This window comes from Vombatus ursinus, unplaced genomic scaffold, assembly GCF_900497805.2.
Source record: "Vombatus ursinus unplaced genomic scaffold, bare-nosed wombat genome assembly UNPS02014773.1, whole genome shotgun sequence".
Classification (NCBI taxonomy): Eukaryota; Metazoa; Chordata; class Mammalia; order Diprotodontia; family Vombatidae; genus Vombatus; species Vombatus ursinus.
In genome coordinates this window covers 32,216,989-32,242,407 of record NW_020954551.1, presented here as the reverse complement: position 1 = coordinate 32,242,407, position 25,419 = coordinate 32,216,989, and positions in this window count along the sequence as shown.

Here is a 25,419-nt window from a genome sequence, read left to right as displayed (position 1 = left end):
ATGAACAAGAAGAACAATAAAAAATGAAAGATTTCTGCTCTCAAAGAGTTTCCATTCTACTGAGGGAATAAAGTGTCCACACTGACAACTAAATACAGAGTATTTGGTGTAGTGAGGCACTAAACATGTGGGGGCGGCACGAAAGTCCTCGTATCTCTAGAGCTGGACCTTGATAAGAGCTAGGGATTCCAAGAGGAAAGAGGTAAGGAGGGAAAGCATTCTAGACCTCCACCTTTGGGTCTCTGCTCTACAAATCATGTCCCGCCTTGAGTCAGGCATGGAACCAGGACCCTGCATGGAAATGGCTTCCTAGACCATCATATGTGATGGCCTTTGTAGTACAGTCATGAATTTATGTAAATATATTAATAACTATAGGGTTTGTATGCAGCATAGTGTATTATATAGAGAACCAACCCTGGGGTCAGGAAGTCAAGTCAACAAGCATTAAATGCTCAGTATATGCCAGGATCTGTGCTAAACTCCGGGATACAAATAAAGGCAAAAATAATGATCTCTGCTCTCAAGGAGCTCACAGTCTAGTGGGGGAGACAGCATGCAAACAACTACGTACATACAAGATGTATACAGGATACATTGGAGGGAATCTCAGATGGGAAAGCAGTAGAAGGGAGAGAGGGCAGAATAAAAAACCTTTTACAGCAGGTAGGATTTGAGGAAGAGTGGGGTTCAGGTCCTTCCTCTGACTCCTACTGGTTATGTGACTGTGGATAAGCCAATCAAACTCTGTCTCCTAGGTAACTCTCCAAGATTATAAATTGCAGGACAATTATTAATCTGTACTGGTTAAGGGGTTTTCCCTACCAGGAGATCCTTATATCAATGAAATCATGTCTAGACATCCCTCACCTCTTGTAAAATAATAGTGTAAGTAATAACATCTCCATTTTACAGATGAAGAAACTGAGTCTCAGTAAGGTTAAGTCATTTAGAAAGCAACAGAATCAGGACTTAATGCCAGGTTTTCTGAACATAAGCCCTTTGTTTTCTACCTACAAAAAGAAATTGTATTCAAAATTTATGAAATATTCCTAAAGTGGGTATATTACATAGAGGGAGAAGAAGACATGCCACCTTGAATTTTAATGCTATTTAAAGAGCAATTGAGATGGCTTCCCATTTCTTGTTCACAGCATGCAGTCATGCATCCTGCTATGCAGTTGGTCATGGTGTTCATTAGATTAGTCACACTAATAATTACAGCAGATGACTAATAGCTACTAATCAGACAGAGAGGGCTGATCCCAGCATTCACTGAAATATGTTTTAGGTCATGGGGTTAATTTCACACCCACATTTAAATATCCTCCCCCTGTACCAGTTATTTTAAGTTATGTTTCCTTAATGCTATTTATAATCTACCACTTAAAGTCCTCACTCTGATGTCTCATCCAGGTGGGAGGTGACCCTCTGTTCTCAAATGCTCTGCCGTGAGAACACATGGGCTGACAGATCATACCAAATGGGAATGACTTCAAAGAGAGGCCCCATGATGGACTGTATGTCTGTGGCTGTGAATCAGCCTAGTGAGTTTTAGCTGTTCCTCATGCTTAAAATCCACCACCTTCTTACCTTGCCTCTTAGATCCCCTAGTACCCATCAAGGCTCATGCCAAGTGCCACATTCTGATTCCCCAGTTAATGCTTTCACACTCCAGATTACCTTGTATCTGTTTTGTATCCATACCTATGCACATGCACGTTGTCTGCCCTGACAGAACTGTAAGCTCCTTTCAGAGCATGGAGTGTTTTTTATCCTCAATGTGATGCACAGTAGATACTTAATAAATACTTGTTAGTTGATTGTTGACCCATTTGACTGCAAGGTGATAATTTTTTCTCTGTCCATAACAGCTCTCAAAAATCACTTCTGACATTATCTAGCGCTTGTGATTTCTACTGGTGGAGGGAGTACCTGCACTATGGAGGGATCACTCCTCCCCATCTCCCCCCCCACTCCACTTTGATGGAGGGAGTATCTGCACTGATGAATCAATCACTAGTGCTTAAAATACTAAAGCATGGAAGAATTTACAACCTTAAAGAGCATTGAGATCTATCCCTATAAACATGTGACTCTGTGTGTGTGTATGTGTATGCGTGTGTGTGTGTGTATGTGTTCATGTGTAGTATATGTGTATTTTATCACAAGAACCTCGGAGTAGATAATAAGATATTTTAAATTACTTTATGTAAGATGAGTTTTTTTTCCCCTCCCTTGAACAGATTCATTTGCAAATTAACAGGTATGGGAGAGTCACTCACTGGGAGGTTACATGGTAAAAGCTCATTTAGAACAGATGGGAGAGGATGAAATGATTGATGACAATTAAATAATTAACCAGTGGCAACATTTAATACTTTCCATATTGGAATAAAAGAGAGGAATATCTTGAATATAATAACAAATCACACATCAAAATAGAAATTTTATAATATATATACACACATGTATCTTCTAAGATATACATATATATGTATATATACATACATATGTATGTATCCTATGTTTCTTTTACAAGTGATATTTACTATTGTTCCTAACCAAAATCGCCATTCTGACTCAGGCAATGAATTGAAATAACCAATTTCATGGATTCTTCCCATTCCCATTATAGATACTCAATAGTGGAATACATGGAACAATATAACTGGTTTCTCTCTTCTTAAAATCGTTCTAGTCTTAACTTTTATGGTTTTACACCTATATGATGGGAATAATTATAGAAGTTCATGTTATCAGTGACCTTCAAGAAGGTTTGTATCATTTCTTTAATTGTTTGTCTTTGCAAATGATTGTTGAAATCAGCTTTGAACTCATCTGATTGTTTACCATCTAACCATATCTTGATCCTATGGATGTCAGGCATTCTCAAATGAGTCAAAGAAAAGTATTTATCATGCACCTATTGTGTGCTAAGCAGTGGGGATACAAATACAAAAGTAAAGACAGTGTCTCCCCTATAAGAGCTTATTTATTTATTTATTCATTTGTTTGTTCATTTGTTTATGTATTTGCTTATTTATGACTAGTTCTCACTATGTCACTCAGGCTGGATGTGCAGGGGCCACCTAGAAGCCCAATCCCATTACTGATAAGCATGGAAGCTTTGACCTGCTCTCTTTCCAACCTGGACTGGTTCACTCCTCCTTAGGTAATCTGATGATTGGAGTTCCCAGGAGTTCATCACAATTAATACCAAATGTGGTATGGATCATACTGGGCACATGGAATTGGCATGATCTAATGAGGCTCAGAATTTCTGAGCTCCACTATTAGAAAAAATATGAAACAAAAATATACTACAGGAGTGAGTGAAGGAAAGCCTTTATTATGCTTCTCAAGAGAGACGTGGGCACATGGGTGCCAGTTCAGTGGTACAATCAACTTTTAAATAGTTGGTAAGATCCATACTCCACCCACCAGGACTAGGATTGGTCTAGTTCATACGAGTTATACTCTTCCTGGACAGCCCATCCCATAGTCTTCCATATTCTGTAAACTCCTCCTACTTTATGTGTCACATGTTCAAAAATAGTGGCTATCTCTGCCCTCAGGGTGTGTCAGCTAATATTCAATAAGCTTATTAAGCAAGAACAGTGGAGAAAAGCCTTTGCCCTGTTGAGGTCCCATCCTTGACCCCAACAGGTTGCAACTAGTTTTGCCTCCAGGGCTCTTTCTTAAGTAACTAGTTGTTTGAGGAATGTTTGAGGCACTTTCTGATTGGTTGAGGGACTATTCATAAGATCTTGGAAGACCTCAGAATCCTTCTATTAAGGAAGCCTAACTCCTAACTAATCCTTTCTCACACCCACGTAGCTACTGTTGCCTCAGTAACTGCGATCACAGGCTTGACCAGTAATATAGCTGGACTTCCACTCTAATAGAAAGAACTGCACGGAAGAGAGTGGAAGATAAAGTTGATTTGATTATGATTCCAGAACTGAAGAGAGAGTTTTTGTTAATGGCTGGAAAGAGTGGAGAAGACATGGCACTAGCAAGAAGATGGGTGAAAAGATACCCGTGGGGTTAAGTGAAGCGTGGCTAGAGGTAGCACAGATGTAATGGGACAATGATTCATCAGTGAAGGCAGAGGGGCCTTAAGGAGTTCTACAACTAAAAAGATCCAGTTGTTCTGCACAAGATTGCTGTTCCTGGAAGAAGGTGGTTGCTGGAAAGATGGCTACAGACTGAAAACCAGATGTATATGTTTATACTATTTCCCCAAATTACCAAACTAGTTACTCTTTGAAAAAAAGAAATGAAATTAGTTAAACTTCACTGGATGTTAGTGAACCTATTCCGGCTGTCAGGTTCACTAATTCATTCCTAAGTCCTCAAATGCCATTTGTTTGGTAAGCCATTCACCAATTCAACTATTGAAAAGAATGAATGAATGATTATGCATTTGTTGAAATGACTACTCATCCACTGATGGTAGCATCCAAGTGATCCCTTGTCCCATTCTAATGCCTTAATAGTGACAATCTGTTGGAGCAGCTATTGGGCCAGTGACCTGATATCTCACACCCAGTGATGAAAAAATCATGGAATTTCATAGCAGAATGGGACATTAGAGATCATGATTTAGAGATTATTTCACATTTTAAAAGTGAGAAGACAGAGATTCCAGATTGATTAAATGTCTTGCCTAGGATCATGCAGCTGATTAGTGACAAAACCAACACGACCACCCAGGTCTCCTGATTCCCATTTTAGGAGTCTTTGCACTACAACATGTTGCTTGCATACATTCAGGTGTCTCCTTCTGAGAGGAGCCTCTTGGGTTTTTTGCTCCTTAGGAAAAAAAAACAAAGAAAAAACTTTTTTGAATTTGTAATAAGCATGAGCAATTTAAGTCAAAATAATTTACAATTCAAAGATCTTGTACTATTCTTCTGTTGATTGACTCCTGTCTCTACCTCACAAAAGTCTCTGAACCCAGACTCTCTGACCTTGTCAGTCTGAAAATCCCAGCCCACACCTCGTCTGTGGCAAAGAAAGTCTATTTTAATGTGATTTCCAGAAACCCCACAGTACTTAGTGCTCATTTTACATTTCAGGCCTGCTTCATATAGATCCACTGAGCCATTATGTTTCCCTAAAGACTTGGTTTGCCTCAAATACAAAATTGAATTTTAAATTTAATTTAAAAATCTATGGTACCTTTGGCCCCGATATAAGAAATTATATTGTCATTACTTAGCTACTACAGGAAGAGTTCTTGAGAGAAAGGAGATATTTTTTTTTCTCTAGTTTTATAACTAGGAATCTGCTAGAAGAGATAACTAGGCTTCGGTCAGCCTGTCTTTGTCTTTTTACAACATTTGCATAGGTTTAATCAGATGGAAACAATCAATTACTCCTGAACTGACTTACCTAAATCTGACCACAGCCCTGTCTGGCCTTACAAACCAGATGTTTAATGTGGCTGGCTTTAAGTGCATTGTGGGAAATTTGTTGAAACCTTCAAAAAAGGATAATTGCCAAGACCAATTTCCAAGCTATATCTTTTCCTCTGAACAGAGTTTAGTAAAATTTTAGAGTAAAAATGGATACATAGAGGAATATTATGAGACAAGCTAATCTTTTTAATAATAGGTTCTTAGATGAATGAAAAAACCTGAGAGATAGAGTTTCTGGGTAATTAATAATCAATTTATTAATTAGGCTAGCTGATAATAAATTGATGGTTAGTGGTTCCAGTAACTAAAGACAAAACCATGGAGACCACTGAATGCTTAAATACATTTGGAAAAAAGGGTGCCCCTGACAGGTGAAAATCAACCCTGATTGATGAACAGTTAATGAGGGGGTGGACTTTCAAATGAGGATTTGGGCAGAAAGCTTTGGGCTCTTCCTGCTGAGAACATGCCTTGATCATGAGACTATGCTGCCTCCAGCAATCTGGACAAAGGGATCCAATTCTACCCAGACCACTCTGGTTGGTTTTCTCTTTCATGAGCTGAGTTACCCCAAACTCTCGATGGTAGAGTACAAGAACCTGGGCTTAATGCTTTAAGGCTGTTGTTTGTTGTTGTAGCCTGTTCTTCTTGAGGACCATGACATTAGGAGGGTGATGTCTTGACTTATGAGTGAATTGGATTTAAGTGAGGCAGAACTGTGCAAAGTCATCAACCTCAGTTTCTCCTCCAGAATCATCGGAGTCCAGTGGCAAGACATAGGTCAGGACCATTGGAGATGACCCCAGATGTAGTGGGAGACCTTGACCTTTTTGAGCTAATGTCTTTCCCAGGTCTCAGTTTGTTTGAGGCTACACCCATTAAATGATTTAAGGCCAGGTAAGAAATGAGGAAAATAATGTCCTAATTTGCCTACTTAAAAAAAAAATCAAACTGAGAGGGGAATATCCTCAGGGTTTTTCTTTAGGGCTGGAATGTAACAGTTTAGATTCTGTTTTCATTGTAAACAGAAGTAAGGTCCTCTAGTTGGGTGGGGTCCTACCCAAGATTTGGAAAATCTCACCTATCAGCAATATACTTGAGGGACTGACTTGACTTACAAGGGCTGGTCCCTAAATAAGAAAATAAGGGGGAAAAAAAGAACCCTCAATCCTAATTTAATACTTGATTATCAACGTAACAGAAGAATAATCACTTCTCTAAATTGGGGAAACTAAACAATTTGTATATTGGTTGAATTAGATTTTACCTTAAAATCAAACCCAACAAGCTTGAGTGCCTAGGGAAATGATGTTTTCCCTATTTTATTTTCTTGCAAGAAGGATATTTAAAAATAATTATATTTTACTTTAACATTTAATTTTAAACATTTTGAGTTCCCAATTCTCTCTTTTCTTACAGCTTGAGAAGGCAAGTAATATAATATCATAACACTTGTAAAGTCATACAAAACACATTTCCATATTAGCCATTTCGCAAAAAAAGCAAGAAAAACAAGGTGGAAAAAATATGCTTCAATTTGCACTCAAATCAGTTCTGTCTTGATATAGACAGAATTTTTCTTCATAAGTCCTTTAGAATTTCTTGAATCATTGTATTGATCAGAGCTGCTAAGTCTTTCATAGTTGATTATTGTTACATTTTTGCTGTTACTGTGTACAATGTTCTGTTTTGCTCACTTCAGTTCACATAAGTTTTCCCAGTTTTTGCTGAAATGATTACCCTTGTTATTTCTTACAGCACAATTGTATTCCATCAGAATCATAAATCACAACTTGTTCAGTTATTCACCAACTGATGGGCATCTTCCTCAATGTCCAATTCTTAATTACTACAAAAAGAGCTGTTTGGAATATTTTTGTACATAGAATCAGTTGATCTCTTTGGGATATAGTACAGAACTAGTGGTAGTATTGCTTGGTCAAAAAGTGTGTTCTATTTATTTGTTTGTTTCTAAACTTCAACACCAAATAAAATGAGCACTTCCACATATAATGTAGAACAGAAAAAAAGATTGCATATGAAATTATAAATATATAATGTAGAACTTGATTTTCTTTTTGAGTATATAATAAGTCAACATGTAACTTTCAAAGCTGTCCTGTTTCTCTATGTTTCTTTCAGCTCTTATGCTTCAATGACCCTCTTCTTTCTTTTCCTTTTCTTTTGGCAGCTATTTAACTAGATCTCCTCTTACCTTTCTGGAGGAAATAAAGAAGCAAAATCCCTTCTTGTAAATATGCACAGACAAACAAAACAGATTCTCACATTGGCCTGAAAATGTATGTCTCAATCTGCACCTTGAGTCTATCACCTCTGGGAGGAGTTGGGTAGCATGCTTCATCATCAGTATTCTGAAATTACAGTTGGTTGAACTCAATTCTTCTCTTTCAAAGTTTTTCTTTTCTTTGTTATGTTGTTGTTAGTGTACTGTTAGTGGTGTTATCTTTATTCTACTCCTTTACTATGCATCAATTCGTACAAGGCTTCCAGATTTCTCTGAAACTGTCCATTTCTTTATTTCTTACAATGCCATTATATCCCATTACATTAATATACTCTGATTTGTTCAACCATTCCGCAACTGGTAGGTACCCCCTTAGTTTCCATTTCTTTGCAACAACAGCAACAGCAACAACAAAAACTTTTGTAAGTATTCTTGTGTACTTGGGTCCCTTTCCTCTCTCTTTCATGTCCTTGGAGTGTGAAGTTGATAGTGGCAACATTGTGTCAAAGGGTATACACAGTTTAAAGACATTCTGTACACAGTTCCAAATTGCTTTCCAGAATGGTTTGGAACGTTTCACCGTTGCACCAACAGGACATATTGATATGCATGCTTTCCCACAAACCCTCATATGATTGTTAATTTCCACTCTTTGTTACCTTTCCCTTTCTGTTAGTTGTGAGAAGGAAACTTAGAGTTCTTTTAATTTTCGTTTCTATAGAGAATACTTTTCAAAAGTCACTTGATGGAGAAGATATGGGAAAATTGGAACACTAATGCATTGTTGGTGGAGTTGTGAACAGATCCAACCATTCTGTAGAACAATTTGGAACTATGCCCAAAGGGCTATAAAACTGTGCATATCCTTTGATCCAGCAATACTACTAGTAGGTCTATATCCCAAAGAGATCATAAAAAAGGGAAAAGGACCCACATGTACAAAAATATTTATAGTAGCTCTTTTTGTGGTGGCCAAGAATTTGAAATTGAGGGATGCTCATTGATTGGGGAATGGTTGAACAAATTGTGGTATATGAATGTAATGTAATAGTATTGTTCTATAAGAAATGATGAGCAGGTAGACTTCAGAAAAACCTGGAAAGACTTACATGAACTGATGCTGAGTGAAGTGAGAAGAACCAGGAGAGCATTGTACACAGTAACAGCAGCATTTTGTGATGACCAATTCCAATAGACTTAGCTCTTCTGAGCAAAGCAGTGATCTAAGACAATTCCAAAAGATTCAAGATGAAATATGCTATCCACATCCAGAGAAAGAACAGTGGAGTCTGAATACAGATTGAAGCATGATATTTTCTCTTTTTTTTCCTTGTGTTTTTTTCCCTTTTGTTCTAATTCTTCTTTCACAACATGACTAATATGGAAAAATATTTACTATGATTGTACATGTATAACCTATATCAGATTGCATGCCATCTTGAGGAGAGAGGAGAGGAGGAAGGTGGAAAATTTTTGGAACCAAAATCTTGTAAAAATGAGTGTTAAAAACTAAAAAAAAATTAAAAATTAAAAAGAGTCACCTAAACATTTATTTTATTATTATTAAAAGGAATTATTGAAAAATCTGTGCACTACTTTTCCTTGACTATCTAGACCAAGGTTGTGGTAACACATCCAAACTTCTTTGATTGAACTCATAGCTTTTTGTTACATTGGTTTTGTAAAGTATCATTTAGTGAAATAATTGGGGGAATTCTTCCTTTTCTTGCTATAATTATGGCAATATAAAATTTTAGCGCTAGATGGGGCACTAGAAATAATCTAGTATGACCCTTCATTTTACATGGGATATGAGCTCCCTCAGCCCCATCCACCCACAGCACTGCAACCCTTTGCTACTTACCAGGTTTGAGGTGCTGTTTGGGGTCAGAAAACCTTCCACATGGTTTCCTTTCCAGAATATTTTGACAGACCAAACTAGCTTGACACATGCAATCATTGGTTAAAAAGTATAAAATAGAATATCAAAATCAATCAATCAATCAACCAATTGATAAACATTTATTAAGTACTTACTCTGTGCCAGGCACTGTGATAGGCATGAGGATGAAAAATGAGGTAAAAGACAATTCCTGCCCTCAAGGAGCTCACAATCTAATGGGCCATTGAGTTAAACAACCATATTTTTTCTTTGTCCCTATCCCTACCATATCTCCCAGAGATTTCTGGTCTCAGTTCCCTACTAATCAGGATATTTATCAAATCATGCATGACATTGGTGTTAGCATGGTAGTCATGAACATTGTAGTGAGTGTTGAGACTTCCTCTTGGCATAAGAACTAAAGACTAGAGGGCAAATAGCACTAAGGAGTATATTGCTACTTTCTCTTACTGTGAGAAATAGGAATGACTGTAGAAAGTTCAGTTGTTCCCTATCAGTATGGGAATCAGATGATCACCTGAGCTTTGACTATAGTGGCCATTTTTCTTCCCTTCTTTCACTGGCTGACCCCATCCTATCTTACCTTCTGCTTTCTCTAACCATGCAAGTTATCCTTTTTGACATTTTCTCACAAAATGCACAACTTTCTGAAGGAGGTCTTACTCAGAAAAGTTAGTATACATCATACACACAAGACAGAACAAATGACCCATGGAAGGTGACTGACTTGTCCAAAGTTACAGAGGTAAAAAATAACTGAACCCAAGCCAAGTCCTCTGATTTGAAAGCCAATGTTCTTTCTACTCAACCATTCTGCCCATCTTTACCACATTTCTTTCACATATTCATTAATTGATTTGATATCATGTGACCCTAGTATGATTTCCATAGTACCTTAGGAGAGGGAAGCAGCAGGGTGTAGGGAAAAGTACATTAATGTTGGAGTCAAAAGACCCTAGGTTTAATCACACTTAATAGTGGGTAATGACGAGTATGTTATTTCCTTTCTCTGAGCCTCGTTTTCCTTGAATTAGTAGAATGGGAATAACAATATTTACAGTGCCCTCCCCACAGAATTGTTATGTAAAATGTGCTTTACAAACCCTAAAGCACTAAATGAATTTGAGTACTACTGCCTCACCAAATTGCTGCAAATTGCAAATGCAATGACTGATATAAAAAGCTTTGTGAACCTTAAAACACAATCTAAATGTCAGTTATTATTGTTATTATTACTATATGTGCTTGCACTTCATAATAATCAAGCATGAATATAAATGTTATCTATTGATTGTAGTAGTTCTGTAGAAGATCAGCATTCTCATCTGCTTGAATTGGTTCAGCAGTAGCCAAGGTGTAAACTCAGTAAGATCTCCTAATGTTTAGTCTTTTGTTTCTAAGGTGGCTTTGTATGTACATGTATAATAACAGCCTGTTTTATGGGATGTCATCACCTGACTTTGCATCTTTTGGTTGCTGATGAGTCTCTCCTTTCTTATCTAGGCTGGTCCTAATGATGGGGTTGGGATCTGGGCTCCAGAAAGGAAAAACCCTGGACTTTCCCACTTGGCCAAATCTCTGGTGTTCACCTGAGACTATAATCCCATCAAATGATGTTTCATTGTGGCTACACCCAATCTCCACTCCATTGTCTTACCTCCCTAAGGCTCCTGGTTATTTCCCACACTTAATCCTAGCTAGGCTCCATTGTCCAGGTACCTGGAGTTCTGTTCATCCCAGTTTACTGTCCACTCCCATTCAGATCCACTTCTAGATCCCCCTCCCACAGTCTTTCTGTATATAGAGTCCATCTTGTCTCCATTAAGATGCATAGATTCTTATAATCTAGGCACTGCTGGGATTCTTATAATCTAGCCATTGCTTACATTCTTATAATCTAGCCAATAGCTTACTAATGTTCAGACTCCTTAAGAGTCTGCCCAATATGACGGGATGTTCTAATTAAACCTTGTCTTTGGTTGAAAGAAGGCTTGGGTCGAATTATTTCAGGCAGGACCCATGTGTTGTGATTTTGGGGTCTCAGGACCCCTGAGCCCCTAAACCTCATCACTCAGACAACAGCTTTTCTATGTTTCCTGCTATGATCTTGGCAGGATTGCTTGGGAGCCTGAATGATGGCTTGTCCCTATCTTCTTCTCTGGGACCACCTTCTTGCCTTCTGCCTACCCTGGTTTGTCTCCAACCAGATTCTTGGCAGTATATTTATGAAATCCTGGACTGATTGGAAGAGCTTATAACTGTTTCCTTTTGGTTTTATCATTGTTGCTTCTGGTCCATTTTTAGAGCTTTGGTGAAGTGTTTCTGGGGGACCTAGGCTTCTTTAGGTCATGGCATATTACCATCTTCCCCTAATTCCTCCATGGATTGTTTCTAAGACTGAATTCTAATTGGATAAGACTCATTAAAACTTATGCTTATGTTAAGAATTCATTATTTGGTAAAAATTGTTGAGAAAACTGGAAAGCAGTATGGCAGTAACTGGGCATGGACTAATATCTCACACCATTTACCAAGATACAGTCAAAATGGATACATGACCTAGATATAAAGAGAGATTTTAAAAGAAAATTAGAAGAACATGGAACATATTACTTATTAGACTTATGGATAGGTGAACATTTTATGAATAAACAAGAGACAGAGAGCATAATTAGGTAAAATTGGATAATTTTGATTACCTTAAATTAAAAAGTTTCTGTACAAATAAAACAAATATAGCCAAGATTAGAAAGAAAGCAGAAAATTAGGGGAAAAACATTTATAGAGAGTTTATCAGATAAAGGTCTCATATCTAAAATATATAAAGAACTTTGTCAAATCTATAAGAATATGAGTCATTCCCCAACTGATAAATGGTCAAAGGATATGAACAGACAGTTTTCCAATGAAGAAATCAAAACAATTTATAATCATATAAAATGCTCTAAATCACAATTGATTAGAGAAATGCAGATTAAAACAATCTTGAGACATCATTTTATACCTACCAGATTGGCTAAAATGATAGAAGCGGCAAGTGACAAATGTTGGAGAGGATGTGGAAAAATTGGGACACTAATTCATTGTTGGTGGAATTGTAAAATGATCCAACAATTTTGGAGAGCAATCTGGAATTATGCCCAAAGAGTTATTAAACTACCTATATACTTTGACCCAGCAGTAACACTAGTAGGTATCTTTCCAAAGATGACTAGTATAAAAGGAAAAGAACTTTTAAGTTCTAAAATATTTATAGCAGCTCTCTTTGTGGGGGCAAAAAAACTGGAAATTGCAGGGATGCCCATCAATTGAGGAATGGCTGAAGAAGTTGTGGTATAGGGGCAGCTAGGTGGCACAGTGGGTAGAGCTGTGGCCTTGGAGTCAGGAGGACCTGGGTTCAAATCCAGCTTCAGACACTTAACACTTACTAGCTGTGTGACCCTGGGCAAGTCACTTAACCCTGATTGCCTAAGCAAAAAAAGAAAAAAAAATTCTTTCTTGGGTCAGCTAGGTGACACAGCGGATAGGGCTCTGGCCTTGAAGTCAGGAGGACCTGAGTTCAAATCCGATCTCAGACACTTGACAGTTACTAGCTGTGTGACCCTGGGCAAGTCAATTAACCCTGATTGCCTCACAAAAAAAAGAGGCAGCTAGATAGTGAAGTGGATAGAGCACTGGCCCTGAAGTCAAGAGGACCTGAGTTCAAATCTGGCCTCAGACCAAAAGCTTGACATTTACTAGCTGTGTAACCCCAATTGCCTAAAAAAAAAAAAAAAAGTTGTGGTATATTTGTGCTGGAATAATAGTGTGCTATAAGAAATTATGAGCTCAATGATTTTTGAAAACCATGGAAAGACTTGCATGAAAAATGAAGATCAAAATGGGCAAAACCAAGAGAACATTGTACAGAGTAACAGCAATATTGCTTTAAGAATGACTTTGAATAAATAAGTTATTTTGACTATTATAAATGCCCAAATTAACTATAAAGGACATATGAAGAAAGATGCTGTATGCATCCAGAGAAAGAACTGGTAAGTAGAAATATATATAGAATAATTTTACATATATGTATATGTATGTGTGCATATATACATATGTGTATATGTATATATACATACATACACACATTTTATATGTATATACACACACATACCTGTTTGTGTCTAATGGTAGCCATTAGAGTGGGGGGAGGGAGGAAAGAAAAAAAAGAAAAATACACAATAATTTTATTGTATGTTTGCAAGGAATAGCAAATTGTGCATAGTATATTTGCAGTTTCATGTACAATCAGCTTTTTTATTGTACTACATTTTGGAAATGCTTGTTTTATTCTGTAAATTAAAAATAAAGTTAAAAAAATTATGTTCCACTGACAGCTGTAACTAACAATTGTGGTGCTTGGAAGTAAATGACACAAAATATGTTTTTAGGTAAAGAGTACGAAAGGTGACCTCAAATCAAGGTTTAAACAAATTCAGGATTTCAGCTTAAGATGCTTACATGTAGGCCACAGAAAAACCCAGCTTCCTCGTAGAAACTGTAGTGAACATCTGAAAACAATCCTGAAAGACGAATGATAAAGAAAATCAAAGGAAAAATATAAATAAGGTCTTCTACCCAGTCCAGAATTACACAAAAAGATGGGTAGAGGTTGACAGAGTCATTGAGAAGAGCCTTGTTAAAGAGTATAGGGAATGCAGAAGTGGTTGAAGGTGGTGAGAGCGGTCATGTTAGGGAAGCCAGCAACAACTCAGACAAATCAGTCAGAAGCTAGTGGAGCCAGATAGAGGAGCCACCAGACATGTGCAATGTAACTGAGGGAGCCAGAAGTGTGTAGAAGTAGGGAGAGTAACTGCTCCTTGAAAGCCACTGTGAGCTCCTACAAATGGACTTGAAGCCAATCAGCCACATGTCTGAGCAGGAGCATTTCAAGTCATCTCACTCTTTAGTAATCAGGCACCTAAAGCCAAAGAATGACTGACTCATCCTGAAAGCAGTGAGGATAGAACCAATCCCCGTAAACACTGCTCAGGGAGACAGAATCTGGCCATACATTCATCAGAGTGCTGGAAACCACCCAAAGACAGAAGGCCAACTCAGAGCCTGGTCACCCAGGCCAGGGTTGCTATTCAGGAGGCCTTAAACCAGTGTGATGTTCAGTATCCAACCAGGAATTATCATATCCACAGCAGGGGATGGAAACAAATCTTGACTGGGGATTCTGAAAACAGAAAATTAGTCTGGTTGAGGTTAGAAACCTCAATGGACCACCAAGAAATAGAATAGTTTAAGACAGAGGGTGGTCCCTAATACCAAAAATCCTATCTTAACTAGTAGTTAAAGCAGCATCCATACTACCCAACCTATCCCAGAGGGAAAGAGGGGACTAGTCTGAGCACAAAACCTGAAGCCAACAAATGAGGCTTAAACACAATCATGAAGAAATAATATGGGTTAAGAAACCCAAGTGATATACTCATAAGCAAAGAGTAATGTCATAACTGCAAACAGAGCCTCAGAGGGGGAAAAAAATACCTTGGCCATAAATACTATAAGAGCTACTAGAAGGACTAAAGCAAGAGATTAAAGAATTTGGGAAAAGAAAAATAAATAGTGTGGACAAAAAGGTGAATAAATCTTAATCTCATTGAAAAATAAAATGGAATAAATAGAATTTGATGATTCCTTCAGTCAATAAGAAATATTAGGATCATGTCATAAGATTGAAAAAAATAGAAAAAAATAACAGGTATCTGTTACTAAAAACAACTGCTGGAAAACATGGCTAGGAGAAAAAAAATGTAAGAATCATTAGATTCTTTCCAAATCATAACTAAACAAAAAAACCTAGAGACTATATTTCTTTTTTAAAATTAAACACTTAACTGACTCGAGATAAGGTATTTCTATATGAAAATCAGAACAGAAAAAGAGCACCATACAAAAAGTTGCCTTCTGTATTATGAACAGCTTGCTTTTCTCTTTAAGAATACAATAAATTCATTAGAACTATTGAAGATCAAGTTACATAAAGTGCTCTGCAAATCTTAAAGCTCTACGCAAATGCTAATTCTTCATCTTCATCATAATCCTTGTTGTTTACATGTTTTCTCCAAAGCTGCTAGGTATCATATTTCAAGAAATCATTAAAGAAACTGCCCTGAATTAGAACCAAAGGGTTAAGGGAAAATTTTTTTAAAAATTCCCTCTATTACTTTTTGAAAGAAAGGCCAAAGTGAGAACACCCAAGAATGTCAGAACCAAAATCCAGACTTCCAAGGCAAAGAAAAAGCATGATAAAGAAATCAGTAAGAATTCAAGTACCAAGGAAGCAGTAATTGTCTTGAAAGCCTTGGAAGCAGCTACATTAAAGCAGGCAAAATGTTGTGGTATGTTATTCCAAAGCCAAATAATGCCCCTTCCTCCCAATTGAGTGTAATTACAGGGGGAAACACATCTTTAATGGAAGAGAAGATTCCCGTTGAAAAGATCAAACGTGTGTAGAAATGCTGAAATACTAACACGGGAATCAAGAGAAACTAACCTGGAAAAGTAAATTCATTTGAATGACTGGAGTTAGTTTAATGATACTAATGTGCTTAAGCTCTTATAGAAGGTTAATAAACTTGTCTAATGCACAACTTTCCCTTCAGAACCCTAATGCCTTCAGGGGTTAGAGAGGGAGTGAAATTAGACCAAAGCAAGGATCTAGTTGGAATCTTGGTATGCTTTGTCAATTTTAAGAGAAGAAAGTGGAAAAGAAAACATAGTATGGAAGACATGAAGATCAACCAGGAACAAAACATCTACTGTTTCACAGAAATGGGGCACATGAGAAGAAAAGTAAATAAATGTGGTAGAAATGGTTGGCAGAGGAGCAAGCATCTCATCAACTTAGAATTTGATCATTCACGTCATCACCTAGAGTGTCATTGCTTAGTTTGCTGATTAGGCCCCAATTCTTTAAAAATGAATGATTCCAGGGACATGTCTGGCAACCGGTTTATCATTACCCTCCAACCCATCTGTTCTCAGCTGCTGACCTGTGCCCACCGCCAAGACAAGCACCATTAGAGCTGAACCCAAGCTTACTACCTCTCTCTCCTCTCCAGCCATTGTAAACATTTTAGATTAGAAAGTCCCAGGGCTTCAGCTCATAAATGGCTCTCGTGTCTAAGTCTCCACATACAGCTTTGATAAATTAGATACAAGCAGGAGTAAGTGTTTCACTGAGAAGGTATCCTACCACAGCGGTAGTTCTTATATGAACTGGATAGAGAGAGGTTGAATACACGCTCCCAGATACAGTTTGCTGTAGAAATATGTTAAAATAAACTGTGATACAGTTTGGGACACTAAAGGGGGGAGTGGATGGGATAGAGGAGGGCGAAAAGGGCTGTGGAAGGAATAGTTAGAAGCAAAACAAGCTTCGACAGTGGTGAGTCTATCATAAAGGATATTTATGAAGAGAAAAATGAAAGAGAAGAGCCAGAGACTAATAAATTGAGAGTAAAAAATGGTGTCTGGTGTTGGTGAAGGCAGGAGGGGCAAAGGAGTAGGAATCACCCCCTTCAACTGGAGATTATTGGAACTAATCATATTCCTTCTCTTTCTTCAATCACTTCTTTGTAAAGTAGTTGGGAGGAGTCAAGGGGAAAAGGAAAACAGATACAAGTTTAGGTGAAATACAGAACTAATAGTCATAACAGGGAACATGGGCAGAATAAACTAGACTATATATGGAAGAAAATGAATTAGAAAGCAGAATTCAACAGTCTGCTGTTTACACATGTAGCTCAGGTTTCCAAGTCTGGGGTGTTTTGCCTGTCACTGCATACGCAGAAGGAAATTCTAATTCGTAAAGAGAAAGCAGACACGATGCTCTGTGACTGCTTGAGGGTAGAATTGGCATTAGAGTCTCTTAAGGGAGACATGTGGTTCAGAACTCTTTCTGAGACTTTCCTGAGAGAGGAGAGAGAAAGATTTTGGAAGAGGAGACATTTAAAGGAAGCTGACTTTTCAATAAGTCCCTGATTTCTAGCTTGCCTCCCAAGAGACTTTCCCCTTGAGTGAGATCAGGGTCTCTCTCTTAGTTTGAGCTGAGATCTTATTTTGCACCCAACAGAGTGGATCCACCCTGTGTATCGCTTGATATATTCTAAACTATGGAACTTGTGCCCCTCTACTTCTCAAGAGGGAATGCAGCATCATCAGCAATCTCTCCAGCATTAAGAATCTTCTACTTATATATCTGTATGTATGTAGGGGGGACAAAACTAAACAATAGAAATTCATAGTTTCTTTTGCAATCCTCTTTGATGTTTTTTCTTTTTTATATTGTAACATTTATATTAGTTAATGTTAAGTCCTAATAAGAAAGGATATTTTTTTTTTCAAATTTAGTTGATATGATGGGAGGCCCAAAGGGGAAAGGACACTAAGCCTGAGACAGTGAGTCAAAGACACTAGAAGTCTGCATGCTCTAAGAGACTGGACCAGTAGAAGGAGGAGGCAAGGGCCTGACTAGGGCGGATCTTACCTGGGGTTCAGTCACTGAGGGAAGCAATTGCCATTAGTAGCTTCCTACTTTATTTTTGCTAACTAGGTGTTCAGTTCTAGTGTTTCTGATTTGTTAAAGGAGTGCAAATGCTACTCCTTGAGGCAGAACCCTATCCAACCCACTCTGGCCATAACTCTGTCCAATGGCATAACCAGGTTGAGGCTTAGGAAGAGGACTTTGTGGGGTGATATAATGAGAATAGCAATAACATTCTCATGTAAACAAGATCTTTTGTGATTAGAAAAATGCATCCCAAGCACTGGCCTGATGAGGAAGCTAATGCATATATTATTGTCCCTTTTTTACTTAGAAGGATTAGAAGTAAAGTGAACTTCCCAAAGTCATATGGCTAGGAAGTCTCTGTGCTGTACTTTGATCTCTATCTACCTTATTGCATCCCTTCTCATTTTTCATAAAATACCTAGATTCCTGTCAGAATGAGTGCAGCTCCTCTGGGAGTCCTTTCCTGATTTCCCCGGTAGCCAATGTCCTTCTCCTCAGAAATTATTTTGTGTCTCAGTTCCTGTACTCTTCCAAAATGTAATCCTACCATTAAAAAGCCATTGTTTTGCCCCTGGAAGGCTCTTCTGTGTTTCAAAGTTCCCTCCTTTGTCTTAATAGAGAAACATCCCTAGGCAGAGTGACACCTTAAGGTATTAAACTAAAACCTTAGCTGGCACTAATGGAAAAACTTTGGGAAAGTAATGGGTAAATAGGACCTGGGGGATATGCTCTGTTGGTCTGAGAAATGAAGAGGAAAACAAATACTTGGATGAGGTAAGAGGCTTCATGGGAGCCTGATAAGATATTAGTTGAGAATTTAAGAAGCTGCTTTAGCCAAAAACATTTCAAAGGCAGCAGAATATAAAGGAGCAGTGTATAGAGTGCCAGGCCCAGAATAGGAAAGACTCATCTTCCTAAGTTCAAATCTGGCCTCAGATACTTACCAGCTGTGTGACCCTGGGCAAGTCACTTAACCCTGTTTGCTTCAGTTTCCTCATCTGTAAATTGAGCTGGAGAAGAAAATGGCAAACTCTTCCAATATCTTTGCCAAAAACACCCCAAATGAAGTCATGAAGAGTCAGACACAACTGAAAATGACTGAACAACAACAAAGGTATACAGGCTAGAATGCTGGATGTGAACTAAGGAAGACCTGGGTGAAAATCTATCTCTGGCTTGGACTAGTTGTGTAACCACGGGCAAGTCATTTAAGTTTTCTGAGCCTCAGTTTCTTGATTTGTGAAGTAGGGATAATAATAATAATAATAATAATAATAATAATAAAATCAGTGGTACCTATATCACATAGTATTGTGAAGTAACATTTGTAAAGTGCTTTAAATTAAACTTTGAATTCTTATGCCATCAATCATCATCATCATCATCATCATCATCATCATCATCATTATTATTTTAATTAATAAACCTATGGTCCAGCACCCAAAACAAGATTATAGTTAACACAATGATAATATTAAGTCTAGACATACAATAGCCTTCTGGTTGGCCTCCCTGCCTCAAATCTCTTCTCACTCCACTCCTTCTTCCATTTAGCTGTCAAGCTTATCTTCCTGAAGTGCAAGTCTGCCTATGTCATACATCCCTCTTATTTAATCAACTCCATTGGCTCCTTATTACCTCCAGGATCAAACATAAAATCCTTCTTTTGCCTTTTAAAGCCCTTTATAACTTATACCCCTTTCAACCTTTCCAATCTTCTTCCACCTTATTCCCTTTCCCCATCCCTCTGTGATCCAGTAACACTGTTCTCTTTGCTGTCTTACTGCATCTCTCACCTCCAGGTATTTTCCTTGGCCATTCCTATGCCTGGAATACTCTCTTTCCTCATCCCCACCCCCTGCTTCCCTGGCTTCCTTCAGGTTTTAGCCAAAGCCCTACCTTCTACAAGAAGTCTAGACCAATCTTCCTTAATCTTAGTGCCATTAAGAATAGCTCCAATTTATCTCATATATATCTTGTCCATGTAGACTTCTTGAGTCCATGAACAGTTTTTTTGTCTTTCTTTGTATTCCCAGTGCTATTTAGCCCAGTGCCCAGCACATAGTAGGCATTTAATGAGTGTTTGCTCACTCAGGAACTTTGTTCTGAATTTTTTTTTCATAGACTATGAATTTAATATAAAGAAAATGCAAATCGGGGCAGGGGGAAGAAAAAGTAAACTAGGCTCTGATATTTCTTTATCCTCAAAAGATTTTTCTCTAGAGACTGACTTTTGTTTAACAAAGAAAATATGATTACTTATTATTCAGATGATTCTTTTGCATTTTGCTCAGTTTTATAGTATAATAACATGATTTCATTGTCATAAGAAGCTTAATAATTTAAAAATGCACTTTTCTCTTTTGAATTAAAATAAATGTTTGTAGTCTTATTCCCCCCCCCCCCCCTTAAAAAAGCTAAGGAAGCCTCCCCAGCACGTTCTTTTTTTTTAACCTGATAAACATTTCAAGTTTATTTCTCTGCAGAGGAAAAATATTTTGATGGTTACAATATATCAAGATGGTCCATTGAGATCATTACTAAGAAGACTTGTTTAATCAAAAAACACATGAAAAAGAGCCTCACAAAAAGAAACAGAAAACTTGAGAATAGTAATGGTGTGGTGGACATAACAATTTCATGGTTAGAAAAGAAACCAATACAATTAATATTGAAAGCAATTATTAGGTCTGTTGGCACATGCTTCATAATGCCTGCTCCCAGGGAGACTGAAGCTGGGAGTGACCTTCAGCTCGGGAGTTTGGAGCTATAGGAAGACTGAGGAAAGTTCACTGGATATCTGAACCTATGTTCAATACCCATAAAGTGAGGCAGGGAGGAAAAAAAGACACCAGGCAGCCCAAGGAGGGGAAAACTGGCCCTTCTTAGAAATAGAACAGCTCAAAGCTTCAATGTTAATTGGTAGTAGGATTGGGATGGAGTTTCTTGCTGTACTTACAGCTTAGACAGGAGAGGGATACCCAGTCCCAGAAAAAAAAAAAGGATTATATACATTATGAATTTATTTTGTTGTTCAGTCATTTCAGTTGTGTCTGACTCTCTGTGACCCCATTTGGGGTTTTCTTGGCAAAGTTACTGGAGTGGTTTGCAATTTCCTTCTCCAGCTCATTTTACAGATGAGGATACTGAGGCAAACAGGGTTAAGTGACTCGTGCAGGGTCACACAGCTAGTAAGTGTCTGAGACTCAGGTCTTCCTGACTCCAGGCCAGGCACTCTATCCACTATGCCACCTAACTGCCCTTTAATGAAGTTTTATTATAGTATTTAGTCAGTTGTTGGTTGGAAGACAAATTAGTTTATTTACATTTTTTCACAGAAATTCATAGCTTAAGAGCCTAGGTGCACTTTGTTGGACCACTCCCATATACTTGTTTGCCTCCACCTAGGCTGGATTTGGACACCTCATTATCTGGCACTCTTCCAATGGTAACATTCTGTTCCCCTTAAAATGTTCAGGCTCATAGGTTTCAAACATAAAATGGATTTTATTTGCACAGTTAAGAGCTAGAAAGCACTCACATCAGAGCCCACAGAGAACTGAGAAAGTCTCCAACGTCTTCCTGTAGGCTACTCTTTCCAGGGTCCTAATATGGTCTCTGTGCCTTAATCTCTTTCCATGAATGAGACCCCATGCAGCACAAGCTGGCAAGATTTTTCTGTTGCCTTGGAAAGTCCTTCTCTGGATAGTTCCTCTCCAGTCCTTAATACCCCATGGCTCCACCCCTATCCAGCACTCCAGGATTCAGTTCTGAATGGCTCCAAGTCCTCCAGATACTTGACAATCTCTAGTATTTGGACCCCTTTATCTCTTCTGCCTCCAGTCTCCTCCCTAGGTCATGGGTCACTTTCTATTTTACCCTAGATTGTTTTCCAGAAATTGCAGACTACTGGACTAACTTCTTCTCTGATCTTCTTCAAAATCTCACAGAAGATCAAACTATTGAATTGACTTCAGCTCTTACCCTGATTCTACTTCTCCAAAACTTTTCAGAAAGAGCGATTGAAAAAAAGTGTCAGGGTTAACCCCTTTTAGCACATTCTCCCTCTTAGAAGAAGATCTTGCAGTGTAAGGGGAAGAACAGAGTCAGTTCCTCTCTGGAATTCCTTCCTGCTACACTGAGTTATAATGATTACTACTATATCATGAGTTGTAGTTTACAACCATATTTTCTACCAACTACACTGTGAGTAAGGTAGCATAGGTACTATCCCCAATCTTACAGATGTGAAAACAGGTCCAGAGAAAATGTATTTCCTAATGCATGAATTCACAGTAAAACATTGGAGCCAGGATTAAAACCCAAGTTTTCTGACTTCAGGTCATAGTGAGGGAAAGGTGGAAAGGTTGGTTGAAGGGGCATACCTTCAAAAATGTTGGTAGAACCTAATTTCTTAGAAAGCAATGTATACTTATTAATGTTTAACGGTAGCTAAGAGGGTAGGCGTAGGGAAGAAAAAAAGGAAAAAAATTACATGATAATTTTGTTGTATATTTGAGAGGAATAGCAAGTTGTGCATAGTAGATTTGCAGTTTCATGTACAATCATCTTTTTTTAATTGCACTGTTATTGAAATACTTATTTTATTCCATAAATTAAAAATAAAAGAAAGCAGTGGGTCCTTTGGTCCAGGAGACTGTGTTCATTCTGAGTTATTATAAAAGTTTTTTTTTTCTTTAATGTTGGGTCTGAAGGCAAGAAGAGGGGGCCTAGGTAGAGGAAGGAAAGGGGGAAACAGAAGTTTGTTAACCACATATTCCTCCATGTGTATTCCTCCACGTGTTATCTCAGGTCACTGGAGTTTATTCAACCTCCTGTCTGATTATAATGGCGAAGCCATCATCCAGCTGCCCTGAAGAGTACGGGCAGGAGGTTTTCTTTCCCTTTGTTTCCAAGAAAGTGATATTAGAATCTAGGAAGTCTGGTTATTTATTGTTTTACCTAGTTTTACGCCTGTTTGGGTGCTTGGAAATGTTAGACTGAGTTGTATAATGCTGGTGATTTGGGCTTGGGGTATTTGAACAGTGACAGGACCTGAACTCTATCTAGGGGTGGGGCCTCTAGGTCCTCAAGTGCAGCCCTTTGACTGAATCAAACTTCATAGAACAAATCCCCTTAATAACAGGATTTGTTCTGTAAAACTTGGACTTAGTCAAAAGGCCACACTCAAGAACCCAAAGCAATATTATCTCCATTTTACAGATGGTCAAATTAGGGCTCAAAGGAAGGACTTGGTTTGCCTAGGCACACAGTGAATGCAAGAAGAGGGATTTAAACCTAGGTCTTTCAAACTCCACTTGCAGTCACTAAGCCATGGAGCACTAGACAAGTGGCTCATAAAGTAAGGTGGAGGGCATCTAATAGAGGGCAGCTGGGGCTGGAGAGGGCCTTGATTTTAAGTCACGAGAAGATTATTTAGTTTGAAGAACAGAGATGTAGGGACCACTAAAATGAGGATGTTTAGTCTGATTAATGGAAGATGTCATGGGGACATGATTCTAATCTTCAGGTATTTGAAAGACTCTCACATGGAGCAGAAGTTAGACTAGTTCTGCTTGGTGCAAGAGGGCCCAAGCAGGAATGATGGATGGAAGTTGTGTAGAAGTAGAGTTAGGCTTGATTTTTAGGAAGAATGTCTTAACAACAAGAGCTATGCAAAAGTAGAAGAGAATACCTTGTGAGGCAGTGACGTCCTCCTCTTTGGAAGTCTTCAGGCAAAGGCCGGATGACCACTGGACAGATACATTGTAGAGGGCATTCTTGTTCAGGTATGGATTAGAGTAGATCAGTGGTTCCCAAAGTGTGATCTAGGAATTCCTAGGAGACCCCAGACCCTTTCAGTGGGTCCCAAACTATTTTCATAATAATACTGAGGTTGTAATTTCTAATACAGTACACGTTGATAGATACAACCCATGTAAACAAAAGCTTTTTGGGGTCCTCAATAATTTCAAAGATTGTGAGGGGATACTGAGGCCAAATAGTTTAAGAATCATTAGATTAGACTGTCACTAAAGTCCTTTCCAATTCTGAGATGTTGTAATTGTGTGAAATGTTTGTGAAATACAGGTTTCACAGTTTAGTATTCCCCCTACTCCATCTTAGCATCTTATGACCTTTCTTATAAATTTAACCTTTCCTTGGTCCTCCCTCTTGGCTAGACTCAGCATTTAGTTTCACATTCTCCTCTTCCCCACTTATTTCTCCCCACTGTAGTCTAAGTGTCCAGTTTAGAATACTGGAAGCTGAGAAGGATCTAACTGCTTTTGAGTCCAGTCTAATGGATATTTATATGGTGCTTAAAAATTTGCAAAAGTCTCTTATGTATATTATCTTATTTGAACTTCTCAACCACCCTGTGAAGGTGGGTATTCATTGCAAGTATTATGTGAAGTAGGTAATCATTGCAAGTGTTATCATTCCTATTTCAAATATCAGGAAATTGAGGCTCAGAGAGGTCCTGCCCATGTGGGCAGCTAGTGCACGTCAGAGACAAAAGCTGAAAAGGGAAGTTTTGGATTGCCACTCCATACATGAAAATATTCTGTTTCTCCTGTCTATTTAGACTATTCAACTATTTCCAATAATTTTACTCAAAGAAGTATATATTTCCACAGGAAATAATAATGTTCCCCTACAGAGCTTAAAGGTCCATTTCAGTTCAGTCTAATTCAACAAACATTTGTTTAAGTATATACTATAGATATTTTGTTGGTGGATACTAAGACAAAATGATAATTCCTACCCTCAAGGAGCTTACATTCTACTTTTTCGTCTGTGTTTGGTTGGTCCAGCTGCTTAGAGTGTGCTCTTAATCAGGCATAAGCCATGGAGTTCATTCTTTCATGAGTCAGTTCATTCTATTATATTATTATAATGCCACTCTTTTTAGTTAGTTATCTTTAAACCATATGCAATGCATTAGATGTATGGTAGAAATTCATCTCCGCCGCAAGGAGAAAATCCACATACCACTCAACATATCTACCATGACATAGAGGAAAGAGTAATTGCTTTGGTTCCAAAGAATGTGAGTTCAAATTCTGCCTCTGACACTTATCTATGTAATCTTTGCAAGTCTTTTAACTTCCCTGGGCCTTACAAAGCAGTTGAACTAATGACTTCTGAGGTCCCATCCAGTTCGATATGTGTGATTCTTTACTGTGTGTCAGAAACATCTTTTATCCATCCATCCATCCATCCATCCATCCATCTATCTATCTATCTATCTATCTATCTATCTATCTATCTATCTATC